The 19,737-nt window shown below is 51.5% G+C and overlaps 1 long non-coding RNA gene across 1 annotated transcript in view; it reads right to left on the reverse strand.

Annotated features, from left to right (window-relative positions):
- Positions 1 to 14,672: 14,672 nt before the first annotated feature.
- Positions 14,673 to 19,737, reverse strand: part of LOC135278346 (uncharacterized) — a 37,305-nt gene continuing 32,240 nt past the window's right edge. Inside the window, exon 3 of the long non-coding RNA XR_010345863.1 lies at positions 14,673 to 18,933. This is a non-coding gene — a long non-coding RNA (uncharacterized LOC135278346). The remainder of the gene's footprint in view (positions 18,934 to 19,737) is intronic.

The following is a 19,737-nucleotide window of genomic DNA, read 5'->3' on the forward strand; positions in this document are numbered from 1 at the left end:
GAACCTAACATGCCCAAGGATAGCTTAGCTATTACCTTTGGAGGCAAATAATGAGCAGGATGGCTTCTGCTGCAGTGTTTGAAACAAAAAGGTTTAATAAAAGGCAAAATAACAAACAGAAAATTTTGAGCCAGGTACAGAGGTCTGTCCCTGGTATAAACACCTCACAAAAGCCTCTTAGTTCTTTTGTTCTCTTCTTTTCTATTTGATGGCCCAGGCGGGACTTTTTGACTTCTATCCAATTAGATGTCCACGAGTTTTTGGTGAAGTCTCTCGGGTCCTATGAGGTGGCTTTTCACCTAATTGTTGAGAAAAGCTTCTGGTCTTCTTTCCTTTTTAGGTGAACAAAGGCTAGCTTTGCCACTCTGTCATTAGGGGGCACTCTCCTACACTCCCACAGCTGTCGCTGAGTATTAAATCTGGTTTTTGCTGATCTCTTGCTGGGGATTTTTTCAGTGCTCTCAAGCCCTCATTCGTTGCAGGTTGAAGGAGCCCTGGCCCAGGCTCTGGCCCTGGGGGACATGGGGACACTGCTGGGGGGTCCCTGTCCCCCTGTCCCACCCCCCAGGGCCCCGGTCCCCCTTCCCCGTGTCTGGCTCTGGGGTCGATCTCGTGGAACATCCTCTGGGGGAGGCTGCGGCGCCGGGGGCGGGGGGACCCGGGGGGACAGGGGACCCCACTGTGCACGAGCAGCATTGGACTGCTCTGGGGGAAACTGTGAGGGGGGGCTGGGGCAGAGTGACCTCCCCAGTGACCTCACACAGCCCCTGTGAGGTCACAAAGCCCCTGTGATGACACACAGCCCCTTTGTGATGTCACACAGCACCCTTGCAATGTTACAGAGCCAGCTCTGGGATGTCACCCTGAAATGTCATGCAGCTGCACCGTGATATCACAGAAGAATCTGTGATATCACAAAGTCACCATGTGATGTCACTGTCTGTTCTGTGATGTCACAGCCTGCTCTATGATGTTACACAGCCACCAAGTGATGTCACAACCCACTCGCTGATGTCACAGAGACAGCCTCTATGATGGCAGGATCTGCTCTATGGCCTCACACCCTACTCTGTGCGGTCACAGCCACCTCTGTGATGTCGCAACCCTCTCAGTGATGTCACAAACCCCTCTCTGTGATGTCATAATGACACTCCGTAATGTCACAGCACACACTTTGACCTCACAGTCTGCTCTATGGTGTCATACAACCATGCCATGATGTCACAGCCTGCTCAGTGATGTCACACAGTCCCCTCTATGATGTCATAGCTGCTCAATGACCTCACACAACAAACTCTGTGATGTCATAGCCCAACCTGTGACCTCACATAACTCACTCTGTGCTGTCACACAGCCCCTTTCTGACATCACAGCTGCTCTGTGCCTCTAGGACACAGCCACAGAGGTGCTGCTGTGACACAGCCCCCTCTGGGACATCCCCCAGCCCCTGCCAGTGCTGAGCCCCTGTCAGCTCTGGCTGTGCCCTGCTGGTGTCCCTGAGCTGCCCTGGCAGTGCCCCAGCCCTGCTGGGCTGCGCCCAGGAGCTGCTCCTGGCCAGAGCTGTCTCTCTGCAGCGCTGCCCTTGGCAGGAGCTGCCTCTGGGCCAGGAGCCCAGCCCAGCTCAGCAGCACAGACACAGCACAAGGACTTGAATGACCCTCTGGGGCAAAAAATGCACACAAGCACCCTTTTGGTGCTCTTTGCATCAGACTCAGTCCCTCAGAGTGTGCTCAAAGAACTTCTTAAGAACTCCAAATTAGATTCAAACTCCAAATTTTCTTTAACTTCTAATGGGTCCCAAGGAGGGACACAACTCACTGGAAAGTGTCCCCACGTTCCAGTTAGAGCAGAATACTGGAGGCAGTGATGACAGCTGGGGACAAGTGAGAGAAAGATGTCTCTGGTGCTGAGCAAACCTGGATGTGCTTCAGGAATGCAAAAGACCAAGGCCTGAGCCCCAGCCCCTGGCAAGGCACATCCTGTCCCTCCCTCCTTGCTCAGGGCTCTTCCCGGGATGGGCACTGGCATGTGGGGATGTGCAATGCCAAGGGCAGCACCATGGGGCAGCCCCTGCCAGGCTGCTGAGCAGGGACAAGGAGGCAATGAGGCCCCAGGCCTGCAAGGGTCACTTGTCCCCTGCTCCTGGCTCAGGCCCAGGGCCAGCAGCCGTGGCCAAAGTGCTGCCCAAGGTGGCTCTGTCAGGGCCTTGCAGCTGCTGCCCTTCCCTGTGCCCTGTGCAGCCCAGGCTGTCCTATGGTGTCCCTGCCCTGTGCCTCTGTCCCTGCAGGCTGTTGTCATCCCCTGGCTGCCCCACCTGGCTGGCCCCTTCCTTTGCTGACAGCTCTGCCTCCTGCCTGCCGCTGCCTGCCTACACAAAGCCTTGGCCTTGACATCAAAAAGTTTAATTCCATTTTTAGCATTCCTGTGAACTTTTAGCACAGGAACAAAGCATGCAGGGGCTGCTTTTCCGGCAAGGGTGGTTAGAAGACAAGAAGAAGACATCTGGCTCAAGAATTCAGTGACAGAAAAAGCAAGGACTGAAACTGGGCACTTGGGGTGGATTTTATGGAAACGCGTAAATTTTAATATGCACATAGTGACTGTACATAAGTGATATACTTGTGGAATCACATGTCCCTGTAAGGTTAAGAATTATCCCCTGCTGGACCTCAGGCCTGAATAAATTATGCTCTCTTAAACACCAAATTAGTGTCAAGGAGTTGTATTCTGATATTTTGGACATTTGGTGACAGCAGAAGGTCCCAGAACCAAGGAGCCAGCTGTGACACTTGGAACCTATGGAACAAAGGGTCCATTGTGGTGCAGTGGAACCTCATGGAACCAAAATTCCATTGTATCAGTGCAAGGCCTCATGGAACCCAGGAGACCATTGTTGACAGAATAGAAGTTCATGGAGCCGTGGGGTCATTGTGAGTGTTTGGGGCTGCATGGAACCAATGGTCCATTGGCTCCCTGCAGAACCTTTTGGAACCAAGGTGGTCATGTTATGCTCTGGAACCTCATGGAACAAAGGATCCGTGGTGATAGTGTGGAACTCAGACCATTGTTGACATTGCAAAAGCTCATGGAACCAAAAGTCCATTGTGACACAGCATGGCCTCCTGGAACCAAGGGTCCATTGTGGCTCTGTAGGGCTTCACAGAACAAAGGAGACCATTTTGACACAGTGGGGCCTCATGGAACCACCTGCAACTGTGACACAGCAGGGCCACATAGAGCCAAGGGGCCGCTGAGACACTGAGGAACGTCATGGAACCAAAGGTCCATTGTTACACTGTGGGCCCCTGTGGATCCAATGGGACCATGGTGACACAGTGGTTCTACACGGAACCAAGGAGTCATTCTGATTCTGTTTTGCCTCATAGAATCAAGGGGCCACCATGACACTTGAGGGCCTCTAAGTCAAACTAAGGCAGCCTTGTGACACTGTGGGCCCCATTGGAAGCAAGGGTCCATTGGGATATTGTGGGGCCTCATGGAAGCATGGAGACCATTATGACCCTTCAGAACCCATTGTAACCAAGAGGCCATTGCAGCATGGCAGGGCCTCATGGAATCAAGGGGCCCATAGTGACACTGTGGGGCTCCATGGGACAAAGGGGCCATTCTGACACCGTGGAAGCAAGGAGACCATTGCTATGCTATGGGCCATCATGGTACCAAGGAGGCCATTGTGATACTACAAGGCCTCATGGAAGCAAGGAGTCCATTGTGACACTATGAGGCCCTGTTGGGCCAAAAGGCAATTGTGGCACTGTGTGGTACCACTGAACCAAGGAGACCATTGTGACAGTACAAAGCCCCATGGAACTAAGGATTAATGGAACAATGTGGGACTCATGGAATCAAAGGTTCATTGTGACATTGCAGGGCCTCATGGAATACTGGAGACCATTGTGCCACTTCAAAGCCTCCCTGAACCAAGGGTCAATTGTGATAGTGTGGTAGCAAGGAGAGCACTGTGACATGGCAAGGCCTCATGGAAGCAAGAGGGGACAATTGTGAGTCTACCTGGCCCAATGGAAGTAAGGGGCTAGTGTGCCACAGTTGAGCCTCATGCAGCCAAGGGGCCACTGGGATCCTGAGGACCCCAAAAGAACCAAAGGGGCCATTGTGGCACTCTGCAGCCTCATGGAGCCAAGGGGGCCATTGTGTCATTGTGTAGCTCCATGGAACCAAGGAAACCATTTTGGCACTGCAAGGCCTCATGGAAGCAAGGGGCCATTGTGACACTATGGGGCCCCATGGAAACAAGGGGCCAGTGTGACACAGGGGGGCCTCGTGGTACCAAGGATCCAGTATGACACCCCCAGTGTGACAGTGCTGGGCCTCATGGATCCAAGGGAACAGGGAACAGGTCTGCTTGGCTTGGCCTGACTGCTTCAAATTACCTCGGCTTGTTGGGGGTCTGTTGTCATGTGCTCCTGAAACAGTAGGGCTCAGTGCTTTCCTTTCTGTGGGAAGAACCATCTCTCCTGCCCAGGCACTGATGGGCAAAATTGGTACTTCTCCAAAATTCCTTATATGCCAGGGTTTCTCCCAGACAAAAGCTGCCAGGACACACAGGCCTAGCTCGCTTTGGCCTCTGGTGGTCGCCTCTAATGTGCCCTGGAAACTCTGGGGCTCTCTGCTTTCCTTCCTATGGGGAAGAACCATACACTTTTCCAGGTACCCACAGCAAAAATGGATACTCCCCCTGAAAAACTCCCTACATGCAAGGCCTCCCCTTGACATAGCTGCCAGGACAGAGAGCTCTGTCTGGCCTTGGCCTCGGGTGGTCACCCCTCATCTCAAGGAAGCCCTGAGGAAAGTATTTGAGCAGGTTTGACTAGTGGAACATCAATGAGTCTCTCACCCTCTGAAAAACTCAAATGCTCTTCTGATCATATGTGTCTTTTTTTCTCATTATATATTATGCATGAAATATTATTTTCAGCTAAAAAAATATTATCACTCTAGCAGTGTTATCTGACACAAGACACCTCATCTACATATGGATCCAGGTCACCTGTATAAGCAAACACAAGAATGAATCCAGCAGGAATAATTTGTCTTTGCTCCCATCCGTTGCATCTCCTCTGGAGCTGGAGGTGAAGCCCCAGCACTTGGCAGGGCTCAAAGGGTCACAAGCTCAGCTGCCACACAGAGAACTTGCAGACCCTGGGGTGCTCTCCTTGGCCCCTGCACGCTCAGCCAGGCTGAGATGGACACTGATGGTTTCTGTGGCAGGCTCTCTGAGCCCAGCCCAGCTCCCTGCAAGCTCTGCCAGCTGCCCTGAGCTCTGGGCAGCACCAAGGGCCTCTCTCCAGCCCAGCCCAGCCGGCTCTGGCCCCACAGCTCTGCTCAGGCCAGGCTGCTCTGGCCACTGGCCCCACGGCCTCAGCCCTTGCTAAGGGCACAGCAGCAGCTGCAGCTCACACAGGACTCAGCCCCAGCCATGGGGGAAGGTGCTGGGCCGAGGCCAAAGGAGGCTCCCTGGCTGCCCTGCTCCGCTCTGGCTCAGGTGCTGAGAGCTCTGCAGCCCCTGCTGCCATCCCATGTGCCCAGGGCAGCACAAGAGCCCCGGCCTTGGGGCCTCAAGAGCTGCTCCTGCTCCAGGCCCAAGGCCCATCCCTAAACTGGGCCAGCCACAAAGCTGTGCCCATTTCTGCTCATTGCTGCTGTGATGGGGATGGATCCTCAGCCACTTGGAGGTTGCTGATGAATTTTACTCCTCCAGAAGCCTCTTCTTTCTTGAGCATTTCAGTTCAGGAATTCAGTGACAAGGGCTTATAAACATTTGTTCAATACACCCAAACAAGACAAGCCCTGAGAATAATTCAAGTCTTCAATTCTTCTGTGGTTAATTAGACAGATTTCAGAAGTGTATTCAAAGTGAATCTACTATATTGAAACCAATGCAGAGCATATTGTTTTGTCCTGTTTAGTTTTCTTTTCCTGTTGATATCAGCATTCCCCAGCTTATACTGACCCCCTGAACATCCTAATACAGTTTGAACATATACAAAAATCAAGACCCTTCATGGCTGACCATCAATCACACTTTGTTCTTACCCCCACCCAGTCGTTTCCCTCATCCAACCCCTGGTGCTCAGAGCAACTGAGGAATGGAGTCACATCCACGGGTGTCCCCAGAGTTCAGGATTGGGGCCAGGTCAGTGAAATCTATTTATTGCTGATCTGGACGAGGCCATTGAGGGCACCCTCAATCAGTTCCCAGGTGAGCCCAAGTTGGGTGGGAGTGTGGCTGTGCTAGAGGGCAGGAAACTCTGCAGAGGGATCTGGACAGGCTGGAGCCATGGGCCCAGGACAATGGGATGAGGTTCAACAAGGCCAAGGGCCAAGTCCTGCCCTGGCTCACAACCATCCCAAATCCCTGGTTGTGCCCTGCCCCCGATCCCCACAGCCTGTGCTGTTTCCTTCATCCCTGCATTGCCAGGGAATTTCTGGGACAAGGGAGCTCTGCTCTGGCTATTGAGGGAGGTGCAAGTGCCACCACTGGAGTGGGAACCACAACTCATCAGGTTTGTGTCCTTTGGGGGTCAGGAACTGGTGAGACTCAGAGGCACAGAAAGGTTTCTCTTCATGGCCAACATACCATAGTTGAACAGGATAAAATTTAATAACAATCATGCTTCTCCCTGAGCGATATGCAAGGTCCCAGCATTGTCTGATGAGTCCTCCATCCACAAGTGATTTCCATACTAAAATTAATTTTAGATAAAAGTGGTTCTGAGACAGATATAAACACAATTAAATTCTTGTATCAGGATGCTCATCCTGGAGTGGGATCAAAACAGCTCAAACAATTCCTGATTTGCAAAGCTGTCAGTGGTAGATAGAGAAGGGGCTCGGGCAGCTTTTTCTGTTGAGAAAATGCGGAAACCAGCCTGACTAATTTAATCTCTTCCTGTCCTGGCTGATCTCCCCTCTTTCCCCTTCCACCCATTGGCTTTTGTCTCCCACCAGGCCCCCTGGTGAAGAGCCTGGCTCTGTGTTCTCCATCACCTCCTGGCTGGCACTGCCAGGCTAGGATGAGGAGCCCTTCAGCCTTCCCTGCTCCGGGCTGGACAAGCCCAGCTCCCTCAGCCTCTGCTCACAGCCCAAGGGCTCCAGCCCCACCTTGGAGGCCCTTCCCTAACCCTGTTCCATCTGCCAGACATCTTTCCTGCCCTGGAGTACCCAAACCAGGACACAGTGACCTGGATCATCCACGGCCTTGATGTCCTGGTCACACAGCCCTGGCCCCTCGTCCCCATGTCAAGCTCTGGGCTGGATCCTGTGGAACATCCTTTGCTGGAGGCTGTGGCTCCAGGTGGACCAGGTGGATACCAGGGGTCAGGGACCCTGCTGGGCATGAACATCGTTGGACTTGTTGGGAGAAACTGTGAGGGGGAGCTGGGGCTGAGTGAGCAACCCAGTGACCTCACACAGCCCTCCTGGGATGTCACAGAGCCCCTCTGGGATGTCACAACCTGCTCTGTGAGGTCACAGCCCATTCTATAATGTCACACAGCGGGTCGCTGATGTCACAGCCAACTCTGTGATGTCATAGTCTTCTCTGTGATGTCAGGCCTCTGCCTTGTGATGTCACAGAGATGGCCTGTGATGTCATAGCTTCTCAATGACCTGACATAACCCACTCTGTGATGTCATAGCCCACTCTATGTCCTCATGTTACCAGATGATCAATTGTCTACACCAGGTGAGCTGACACCTGGAGCTTGTTCTCCTAAAACCCAGGCCTATGGAAAGCACACAATGCCCATTGTGTCAGAAGGGGAACTGGAAGTTCACCAGCCTCAGTGTCCTGCCAGCTCAGCCAGGCCCACTGGAACACTGGGGTCCACGACCACCAGGGACCACCAGAGAGACCCACAGGACAGAACTCATGGGTAAAGAGGAGGGGAAATATGTCAATGATTTTGGGGAAATGATTATCATATGTGTGTTTAGTCCAGGGCAATCAATGAATATGTGTGCAAAATACAGAAAATAAACAGAAACTTTCCTGTACTCAGCATGCAGGGCTTTGGGAGGAGCTCTCCCCCGTGCATCCGGCTGAATAAATAATGCTGCTTCTTCATGCTACATTGGAGTTAATGAATTTTCTATTTTACCAAATATACCAAATTTTTGGTAACATTCTCAAGGAAAGCTCTGTCTCCTGCTGTTCAAAAACAGAGAAGGGCTGGTGGCAGATGTGGGGGTCAGGGGCTGCCTGGAGAACAGTGACCATGAAATAATCAAGTTTTCAATGTTCTGTGAAAGAAGGAGGGGCAGCAACAAAACTTCTACACTGGAATTAGCTAAGGCAGACTTTGGCCTATTTAGAATGTAGATTTGCAGAGTACCAAATCAGGTCCTGATTTTTTTAAGGGAAACTGCCCTTAAAAACAAAGGGCCCAAGGAAGGACAGACACATTTCAAGAAAGTAATCTTAAGGGAGGAGGAGCAGCCTGTCCCAGTGTGGCAAGAGATGAGCTAGAGAGGAAAATGACTGTCCTGGCTGCACATGGAGCTTTTGTGGGAAGTCAGTGGAAAAAAGAAGGTGCATCAGCTTTGGACAGAAGGTCAGGCATCTTAGAAAATATTTAAGGATGTTGTTAGGTCATGCAGAATGAAAAGTCGAGAGGTGAAAGCTCAATTAGAGCTTAACCTGGTCATTTCTGTAAATAATAATAGAAAATGTTTCTATAAATAAACTAAATAGCAACATGTGGTATAAGGAGAACCTCGATTCCTTATTGGATACAGTGGGGAATATAGCAACAAAAGATAAAAAAAAGGCTGAGCTGCTTAACACCTTGTTTGTCTCAATTTTCAATATTAGGACAGGTTGCCCTCAGGGCAAGTGTTCCCCTGAGCTGCTGGATGGGCATAGGGAGCAGAACAGCCCCCTGAAATCCAGGAGGAAGCCGCTGCTGACCTGCTGAGCCACTCAGATGCTCACAGGAGTATGGGAGCAGATGGGATCCATCCTAGGGGGATGAGGGGGCTGGTGGATGAGCTCCCCAAGCTGCTCTCCATCATTTACCATCAGTCCTGGCTCAGCAGGGAGGTCCCAGAGGAGTGGAGGTGCCAATGTCAGCCCATCCCCAAGAGGGGCTGGAAGGAGGATCTGGGGAACTCCAGGTCTGTCAGCCTGACCTGGGTGCCTGGCAAGGTTATGGAACAGATCACCTTGAGAGCCATCACAGGGCACCCACAGGATGGCTGAGGGATCAGAGCCAGTCAGTGTGGAATTAGGGGTGGCAAGTCCTGCCTTACCAACCTGGTCTCTCCTTTTATGACCAGGTGACCAGCCTGTGGATGCAGGAAAGGCTGTGGATGTTGTGTGCCTGGAATTCAGCAAGGCCTTTGACACTGTCTCTGACAGCATTCCCTGGAAAAGCTGCAGCCCACGGCTTGGGCAGGTTCCCTCCTCCCTGAGAGATTTAAGAGCTGGCTGGAGGCTGGGCCCAGAGAGTGGTGGGGATGGTGCTGCACCCAGCTGGTGTCCAGGCACTGGTGCTGTCCCCCAGGGATCTGTGTTGGACCCAGTCCTGTTTAATATCTTCACTGATGATCTGGGTGAGGGGATCGAGTCCACCATTCACAAATTTGCAGATGACACCAAGCTGTGTGAAAGTGTGGATCTGCTGGAGGGCTGGACAAGAAGACACAGCCTTAAGCTGCACCAGGGGAGGTTTAGGCTGGACAGTAGGAAGAAGTTCTTCACAGAAAGAGTGATTGGGCATTGGAATGGGCAGGCCAGGGGGAGGTGGCAGAGTCACTGTCCCTCTCCAGTAGCACTTAGTGGCATAGTCTGGGTGACAAGGCAGTATTAGGGCATTGGTTGGACTTGATGATCCCAAAGGTCTTTTCCAGCCTCTTTGATTCTGTCATTTTCTGATGATTGGGACACTCTGGGGAAGCAAGGGGCAATTGTGACACTACATGACCTTGTGGAACTAAGAGGACCATGGTGACACTGTGCAGCCTGATAGAACCAGGGGCCCATTGTGGTGCTGTGGGGCCAAATGGAACCAGGGAGTGCACTGTGACACTCTGGGTCCTCATGGAACCACAGAGGCCATTGTGACACTGCAGCACCTTGTGGAACCAAGGTGTTTCACCATTTTGACAGTGAGAAACCAAGGAGACCATTGGGAGACTCCAGGGCCCAGTGGAACCAAGGGGTCGTTCTGACACTGCGGGGCCTCATGGAACCAAGGGGACATTGTGACACTGTGTAACCAAGGAGCCACTGTGACACAATTGGGCCTCAAGGGATCTGGAAGACAGCTGTGACACTGTGTGGCCTTGTGGAAACAAGGAGTCCATTGTGACACTGAGGGGACTTGTGGAACCACAGACACCATGGTGACAGTGTGGGACCTCGTGCAACCATGGGGCCATTGTGACACCCTGGGGCCCCATGGAACCAAGGGGCCACTGTGAAACTGCAGCACAAATTAGAACATTGTGACGCTGTGAAGTCCCATGGAAACAAGGAGTCCTTTGTCATATTTTGGGGCCCCATGGAACCAAGGAGAGCATTGTTGCTCTGCATGGTCTCATTGAAACAAGGCGACCACTGTGACAGTGCAGGGTCTGGTGTAACCTAAGGGCCATGGTGACACTGAGAGGCCACATGGAGCCAAGGACATCTTTGCAGATGACACCATGCTGGGTGTGAGTGTTGATGTGCTGGAGGGTAGGAGGGCTCTGCACAGGGCCCTGGACAGGCTGGATCCAGGGGCCAAATCCAGCAAGGTGAGGTTGAACAAGTCCAAGCACTGGGTCCTGCACTTGGGCCACAACAACCCCTGCAGCGCTACAGACTGGGGACAGAGTGGCTGGACAGCAGCCAGGCAGAAAGGGACCTGGGGGCACAGATGGACAGCAGGCTGGACATGAGGCAGCAGTGTGCCCAGGTGGCCAAGAAGGCCAATGGTTCCTGTCATGGATCAAGAATGGTGTGGCCAGCAGGAGCAGGGCAGTTGTGCCAGCACTGATCTGCCCCCAGCTCTGCACACAGACATTGCTGCTGCAGCTCCAGAGAAGGCAACAAAAGGGCATCTCTGCAGAAAACTTTGCTGCGAGATCCCTTAGTTCCTTTAAAGCTCCCAAGAGCACAGCCCCTCATTGACACAGTCTGTGGCCACAGGCAAGTTGAAGAGAAACAAAATGAGATATGGCACAAACAATGACATTTCTTTGTGGACAATGTGAAAAAATTAAAACAGGAAAAGAACATACAAAATGAAACAAACAACAAGTATCAAAGGTGATTTTTATTACAAGTGATTTGCAGAAATTGGCCAGCAGTTTAATGTTCCTGAAAGCATCCAGTCATCAGTGTCCACATTTCAGCCTTGAGCTCCTTGTTCCTCAGGCTGTAGATGAGGGGGTTCAGGGCTGGAAGCACCACCAAGTACAGAAATGACACCATCAGTTCCTGAGATGTGGAGGAGATGGAGGGAAGCTTCAGATGAGCAAAAATGACAGTGCTGAAAAACAGGGAGACCATAGCCAAGTGAGGAAGGCAGATGGAAAAGGCTTTGTGCCGTCCTTGCTCAGAGGGGATCCTCAGCACAGTCCTGAAGATCTGCACATAGGAGAAAACAATGAACACAAAACATCCGAGTCCTAAACAGGCACTAGCAGCAAGAAGACCAAGTTTCTTGAGTTTGGAGTGTGAGCAAGAGAGCTTGAGGATTGCTGGGATTTCACAGAAGAACTGGCCCTGGGCATTGCCATGGCACAGGGGCGGGGAAAATGTATTGGCTCTGTGCAGCAGTGAACAGAGAAAAGCACTGGCCCAGGCAGCTGCTGCCATGTGGGCACAAGCTCTGCTGCCCAGGAGGGTCCCATAGTGCAGGGGTTTGCAGATGGACACGTAGCGGTCGTAGCACATGATGGTCAGGAGTGAAAGCTCTGCTGAGATGAAGAAATACAAAAAGAAGAGCTGAACAGCACATCCTGTGTAGGAGATGGTCGTGGTGTCCCAGAGGGAATTGTGCATGGCTTTGGGGACAGTGGTGCAGATGGAGCCCAGGTCACTGAGGGCCAGGTTGAGCAGGAAGAAGAACATGGGCGTGTGCAGGTGGTGGCCGCAGGCTACGGCGCTGATGATGAGGCCGTTGCCCAGGAGGGCAGCCAGGGAGATGCCCAGCAAGAGGCAGAAGTGCAGGAGCTGCAGCTGCCACGTGTCTGCCAATGCCAGCAGGAGGAAGTGGCTGATGGAGCTGCTGTTGGACATTTGCTGGGGCTGCACAGGGGGACCTGTTCATGGAGAAATGACAGTGACAAGTCAGGAGAGGCTGCTTTGAGCCAAACCTGGACCATTCCCTGCAGAGTGTCCTGCTGGGACTCACCCAGCCTTGTTCCTGCTTTGGGAAAACCTTCACCCAGGTCCCTGCCTGAGCTCCAGTTGTGCTGGCTGAGTGTGCTAGGAGCAGCCAGGCCTATGCAGGGGGGCCATTGAGGAGCCATCCCTGCCCTGCTGCCCTGAGTTTTTGGCCATGTGGAAGAGGGACAAGGCTGGATATTCAGGATTTGTCAGGGAAATCACTCCTAATGGAGAATGAATTGGTACCATCTGCACTCACACTTCTAAAGAATGTCAGGAGTTGGTTTTAGGAGTTGTTTTAAAACATAATTGCTGGATTGCTGAGGTCAGAAAACCGCAGCATTCCTGCTGCACTCAGAGTTTGCTACTGAGAGATGAGAGAAGCAAAGGATTCCCTGTGGCTGAGGGAAGGTGAGGGGCTGGATGGGCTTGTTCCCAACTGCCCTGGCTTTGCACCTTTGGCTGCAATCAGAGCACAGTCACATTCTCGGGTTAGCCTGGGATAAACCAGACCCTACCCAGAGCAGAGGGATCCCTGAATGTCTCACCCTCTCTCAAGGTCTCTGGGCAAGGTCTCAGCACCCCCTTGTGCCAAGGACACTCACAGCTCCCTTGGCAAACCCAGCAGCATTTCCTCAGGTGTGGCAGTTCTGCCCTTCCCCGTGGGACATTCAGGGAACTGCCAGGGGCTCTGGCACAGATTTGCACCCAGGAGGCCAGCCCATCTCAGCAGCACAGACACAGAACAAGGACTTGAATGACCCTCTGGGGCTTTGTGCTCAGGCCCTGAACATCAGTTCCTGAGAGGCAGCTGAAGAAACCTCTCCAGAACTCCAAGTCAGAATCCAACTCCAAAGTTTCTTGGACTTTTAATGCGTCCCACTGAGGGACTCGACTGAGAAAATGTCCCCAGGCCCCAGGCAGAGCAGAGAACTGGAGGCAGTGATGACAGGTGGGGAAAAAGAGAAGCCAAGTCTTGGTGGCCTGGGGCACAGCAGGGTCTGTGCCACCAAGGGCTGTGAGGAGACACCTTGTCCTGAGGCACTGGGGCCATCTGGCACAGCCCCAGCCAGGCTGGGCACTGTCAGCCCCTTGTCCTGCCCTCAGCGAGATTCAGTGTTGGCTAATTACCAGTGCACTCACTAGAATATTCTTACTTATTTCATGCTGTGTGATAGGATTAGGAGAAAGGCAAAGTAGGCACAAAACTTTAAAAGGGTATGAAGTTTATTAATAGTAAATAAAAAATAGAGTAATAAGAATCAGAACAAAACTTTCAGAACACTTCTTCCTACAACCTTTTCCTTCTTATTGACAATGTAGAGAGAAAACCTAAAATTTTCAGTCAGTTTACCATCTCTATAACAGTTTTTCTTCAGTTCACTTAAGGAGAGGAGTCTCTCTTTCATGCTATGGAGATCTCTTCATAAGAAAAGAGTACTCTCGTGCCTTCAATTACAATGAGTAAAAGCTGCCCAGAAAAATCTGTAATCGTGAAGTGCCTCCCATTTTTTCACAACTTTTCCCACAGCTGTGTTTATGGGCCATGTCAGCTTATGGGGTATTAGTTTAAAGATGAGCTGTTTAGGAGCAGAGGTTCTCTTCATCCATTTCTGAAATCATCTTCATCTCTGAGAACAGAGATCTTCTTCTCTCCCCGAGGGCACAGGGTCTCATCACTCTACTCTCTTTCTCTGTACAAAATTCTCATGGGATCACAGCTACTTCAACGTTTGCTTCCTTCATCATGGAGGCCTTTGCTGAACAAGTCATCTCCCCATAGTTTTTAAAGCATTATATGGAAAAAGAGAGACTGATGTATCAATTACATCCTTCTCCATAGCTTTACAAGAGGATTTCAGCCCCAAGTTCAAGGCATCTCCTCATCCCTCCCATCTGGGACTCAACTTCTCCTCATTGACCTCAGTGTCTTCATGTTCCTGCTCTGTGTGCCTGCACTTTGTCCTTTCCTCTCATTCGACGGAGGATGGAGGCACTGAAAGAGTTAATATCTCTGCCGGGGCCTGCAGATGGTTCCGTGACCCCGGCCGGGTGGGGTCTTGTGGGTGAACCCCAAGGGTGGCAGAATATTGGTGGAGCCGGCCCGGCCCAGGGCTGCTCCTGAGGCCCGGCGGATCCTGGCTCGGCCCGGGCTGGCGGCGGGGCAGGGCTCGGTAGCACCCAGGTGTTGGCAACCGCAGCCATGGCCCGGCCCGGCCTCGGCCCCGCGGCCTCCCCTGCCCTGCCCGGCAGCCGATGGGGCCTGGGGGGCTCCCTGGGAAGGGGCCCGGCCCCACGGCAGGAGCCGCCCGGCCTGGCTGAGACGGGGGCTGGGCCAGCCTTGTTACCTCTTTGCTGGCCAGAAGGGAAAGAGACCCTCTCAGGCTTTCTCATCTTTAACATGTGTCTTCACAGAGGCATGTACACTTTCCTTAGTGGTTAAACAGACTGTCAATTCTCAGAGCTAATTACTGTTTGTTTGGGTTTTTTTTTCCAGAGACAGAGGAAACTGCTAGCAGCTTCTTTTAGAACATCACTTCCATGATGCAAAAGCACCACAACATCACAGAACACAGAGCTCCTTTGTTCATATGTAGTGGTCATGTGCCCGAGGCCTCAAAACCCCTCCTTGGGAGATCTCTGGGCCCTCTCCAAGGTTTTTTCAAATGAAAACATGCAGCTCATAGTCTAAGAAAATCACCAGAGGACAGGGCCAGCCTGACCTGTCTGTCCTGGCTACTTTTGTCTGGGAGAAATCCTTGTACATAAGGAATTTGGGAGGCCAAATTCTAATTTTGGCCACAGCTCCTAGACATGAAGGCCGGTTCTTTTTCATAGGAATGAAGGAACAGAGCCCCTCTGTTTCCTGGGCATATGAGAGGTGACCATCAGAGGCCAAGGCCAGCCAGAGATGGCAGGTTTTTTCTGGGAGATATCCTTGCCTATAGGAAAATTTTTAGGGAGAGTACTAATTTTGGCAATGGGCATCTGAAAGGAGGGATGGTTCTTTTCCATAGCAAGGAAAGCACGGAAACCCAGTGTTGCAGGGGCAGATGTGAAGCCCTTGACATGCCAAGGTCAGCCACACCTGTCAGGTGGCCCCTGGGAGGCCAAGCCAGCCAGACCTATTCCATGTTCTCTCGGTTCCATGGGGCCTGACAGTGTCCACATGGTCTCTTGCTTACATGAGGCCCTGAGGTGCCTTAATGTCACCCCCTTGGTAACACAGAGCCCTGAAGGGTCGTGATGCTCTGCATGGTTCTGTCAGGCACCACAGAGCCATAATGGTCTCTGGGTTCCATGAAGCCCCACTATGTCACCATGGCCCCTTGGTTTCATGAGGTCCCCACAGTGTCCCAGTGATCTCCATGGGAAGGAAAGAACCCAGCCCCAGTGTAGCAGGGGCAGTCACCGGAGGCCATGGCCAGCCAGACTTGATGGTACTGGCAGATTTTGCCTGTGAGCAACCCTTGGATATACAGCTTTTTCCAGGTGGAATCCTAATTTCAGACATGGGCACCTGGATGACAATGACGGTTCTTTTCCACAGGATGGAAAGCATGGAACATTGGTGTATCAGGGGCAGATGGAAGGTGGCCATCAGAGGTCTAGGCCAGCAAGACCTCTCTGTCCTAGAAGCTTTTGCCTAAAAGCAACTCTTGGATATAGGGAATTTGGGAGGTGGAATCCCAGTTTCGGCCATTTCTGTGTAAACAAGAAGGACAGTTCTTTTCCATAGGAAGGAAAGCATAGAGCCCAATGTTCCAAAGGCAGAAAAGGAGAGCGGTGGCTCTTGGGAGGCCAAGCCAGCCAGACCTGTTTGTCCTCGCAGCTTTTGTCAGGAGGAATCCTTGGATATATGGAATTTGGGAAGAGGAATCTCTATTTTGACCACACACACCATGAGAAGAAATATAATTCTTTTCCATATGAAGGAAAGCCCAGAGCCCCAGTGTTTGGAAAGCAGGTGAGAGGCAGCCCCCAAGAGGCCAAGGGCAGCCAGACCTGTCTGTCCTGGCAGCTTTCACTGGGGAGAAATCCTTGGATGTATGGAGTTTTGGAGGTGCAATCCCAGTTTTGGCCATGGGCACCTGCTCAAGATGGATGGTTTTTTTTCCTATAGGAAAGAGGATGTGAAGTCCAAGTGTTTTGGAAGAAGATGAGAGGTGGCCACCCTCAGGCCAAGCCAAGCCACACCCATGTCTCCTGGCAACTTTCATCTAGGGGCTATCCTTGGCCATAGGGAATTTTGGAGGTGGAATCTCCATTTTGGCTGTGGGCGCCTGGACAGGAAGAAGAGTTCTTTTCATTAGGAAGGAAAGCACAGAGCCCCAGTGTTTCAGAGGCACATGAATGCCAGCCCTCTGGAAGCCAAGGCCAGCCAGACTTGTCAGTCCTGGCAGCTTTTGTCTGGGAGTTATCCTTGGATATAGGGAATTCTGGAGGTAGATTCCTAATTTTGGCTGTGAGTGCCTGGTCAAGATGGATGTTTTTTTCTGCTAAGAAAGAAAAGCACATGGTCCCAGTGTTTCAAAGGCAGATGAGAGATGGCCCCTGGGGGGGCCAAGGCTGACAGATCTGTCTCTCCTGGCAGATTTCTTCTGGAAACAATGTTTGCATATCAGGAAATTTGGAGGTGGAATCCCAATTTTGGCAATGGGCCCTGGAGGAGAAGGACATTTCTCTCCCCTAGGAAGGAAAGCCCAGAGCCCCAGTGCTTCAGGGGCAGATGAGAAGCAGCCCTCAACATGCCAAGGTCACCTGGACCCATCAGGTGGTCCCCAGGAGGCCCAGCCAGCCAGACCTGTTCCCTGTTCCCTTGGTTTCGCGGGACCCCACAGTGTCCCAATGGTCTCCTTGGTTCCATGAGGCCCTGGAGTGTCACAATGTTCCCCCTGCTTCTGCAGTGTCACAATGGCCCCGCGCTTCCATGAGGCCTTGCAATGTCACAATGTCTTTGTGGTTCCACAAAGCCCTGATGTGTCACCATGGCCCCTGGCTCCCTGTGCCCTCGCTGTGTCACAATGGCTCTTCTGTGACATTGCGGGCTCTACAAGGTCACCATGGCCCCTTGGTTCCATGAAGTTCTGTAGTGTCCCTGCGGTCTCTGTCAGAGGCTGGATGAGATCAATGTCCCAAGACACCTTGGGATGCTCGGAATGCCCGTGTAGGGCCAGGCCCGGGTCAGGCCTTGGTTTGTGGGGGGACAGAGCCCTGCCCCCTGCCCTGGCAGAGCTGTCAATCACACAGCAGGGGCCGTGCTATTCCAGCTCTAATTGGTCCAGCTGTCAATCAATCACACACTAAAAGCTGGTGCCATCCCTGACTCTGATTGGGCAAGCCACTGGCAGTCCCACCCCAGGGGCGGACCCATGAAGGCCCAGGGGGTTAAAAGCCGGAGTGCAAGGCCAGCCCATGCTCTGGATCCTGGGTTTCCTCTGTCAATGGTGCTGGAACCTGATCAGTTGGTACCTATGTGTCTGTCTTCTTATAGATTTTCTGTCGTTCTGTTGTTCTCTATTTCTTCTCCATCTAATCCTACTTACCTGGAATGTTTTTGAGTATCTTAACACCTTAAGTGTTAAGAGTTTTTAGGTAAATGGGCTAAGTGAAGTTAATGCTATGGTAAGAGTTTTATGTTGAAGTGGATGTTGTATTAAACTCTTTGCCAAAGTTCCTTGTTTGTCTATATTTTGCCAGTAAAATTTGTGCCATTTTGACCTCTTAGCTCAGTTTGTTAGAGCATGGTGCTGGTATCACCAAGGCTGTGGGTTCAATCCCTGTGTGGGCCATTCACTCAAGAGCTGGATTTGATGATCCTTGTGGGTCCCTTCCTACCAAGAATATTCTTTGCATCTGGCCATGTTGAGAATATCTGGTGTTTCTCCTGTGCACCAAACCCAAAGAAAGGAGCCTTTGGTTCCCCCCAGCATTTCAGTGTTCTGGCCCTGCAGGCTCACAATGGCCTCTTGTTTCCATGAGGCCCCTCAGTGTCACACTGGCTCCTTGATTCCATGGGCCCCAACAGTGCCACAATGATTACCTTGGTTCCACAACTTCCCACAGTGTCCTACTGGCCCCTTGGTTCCATGAGGATCTGGAAGGTCACACAGGTTTATGGCATTTGTCCTTGCTGCCCCTCACATCCCCCTGCCCCACCGAGAGTGCCCCGAGCCACCCGTGAGGGACAGGCCCTGCTGGCCCAGGCTGGGCTCAGGGCTTGGCCTTTCTGCTTCCCCCAGCCAGCCCAGGCCTTTCTCAGCATTGCAGTTCCCTGCCCAGAGCCTTGGGCTCCCTGCACTCCTGGCCTCAAGGATCTGCTCTCACCAGTCCCTGGGGAGCCTTTGGCACTCCCTGCCCTCACTGGGACCCAGCCATGCTCCAGGGGACTTGGAGTTTTGCAGCTGACTCCTTGAGCAGCTTCTTCAGCCTTCACTCAGTGTGTCAGGGTCCCAGACTCAGCCCCATATCCACCGTGGGGATCGTCAAAACACAGAAAGCTCTTGATGGACCTTTCTTAGGTGCTCTTCATGTGTCCATGGCTTGTGCAGCTGATTGGAGTCAGTCTAGAGTTCCTTTAAGGATGAAAGATTTCAAAGTATGCCTCATTATGGTTTTTTTATTTAATCAAGTATTTTTTTATGTTCCAGTTCAGAGAAGAGCTGATAGAAGCATTCCCCAGGTGATCTTGATGCTGAATGTCTCCTCAGGAGGTCTGGGCATGGAGAAGAATGAGCCCTTTGAGGGCTGACCCTGTTTGGACAAGCTGCTCCTTACCCCCAGCCTCACCATGTCTGGAAGGAGTGGCTCCTCCCTCTGGGCAGAGCACCTCACAGTGGGATGATATAATTTTTATCAGTCCTGCAGTTACACTCAATGGCCCATTAACAAAAGATATCTCCCTGGAGGGAGGATTGATTTGTTGAAGAGATAAAGAAAACTGCCCATTTAACAGAACATAACTGCCCTACCTCTGACAGATAGCAAATACAATACACGCATTATCTTTCAATCCAAAATAAGAGGAATTCAAATTAATAGAATGTAACTTAACATTGCTCAAATCTAACAATAATGAAGCTTAACTTTGTTTAATCTTATCAACCCTGAATTTGAATTAAATTAAACATCACAGAAATAAAAATTAATATCCTTAAAAGTTATACATACACCAAAATTTAACTTATTTTGATGCTATTCGTGAAAAAAACAGCACTATTAACTTGAACAATCTGCGAATGAAGTAACAGTATCATGGATTTACTGGAGGTATTAAAAGGATGTAATGAGTACGTCATGTTTTTATGTAATTTAGTTTTGAGAGAAGCCCATGGTAGCCACAAATTTTATGCCAGCATAAGTTTACTAAGACCATTTAA

Source organism: Passer domesticus, chromosome 11 (assembly GCF_036417665.1).
Source record: "Passer domesticus isolate bPasDom1 chromosome 11, bPasDom1.hap1, whole genome shotgun sequence".
NCBI classification, from domain to species: domain Eukaryota; kingdom Metazoa; phylum Chordata; class Aves; order Passeriformes; family Passeridae; genus Passer; species Passer domesticus.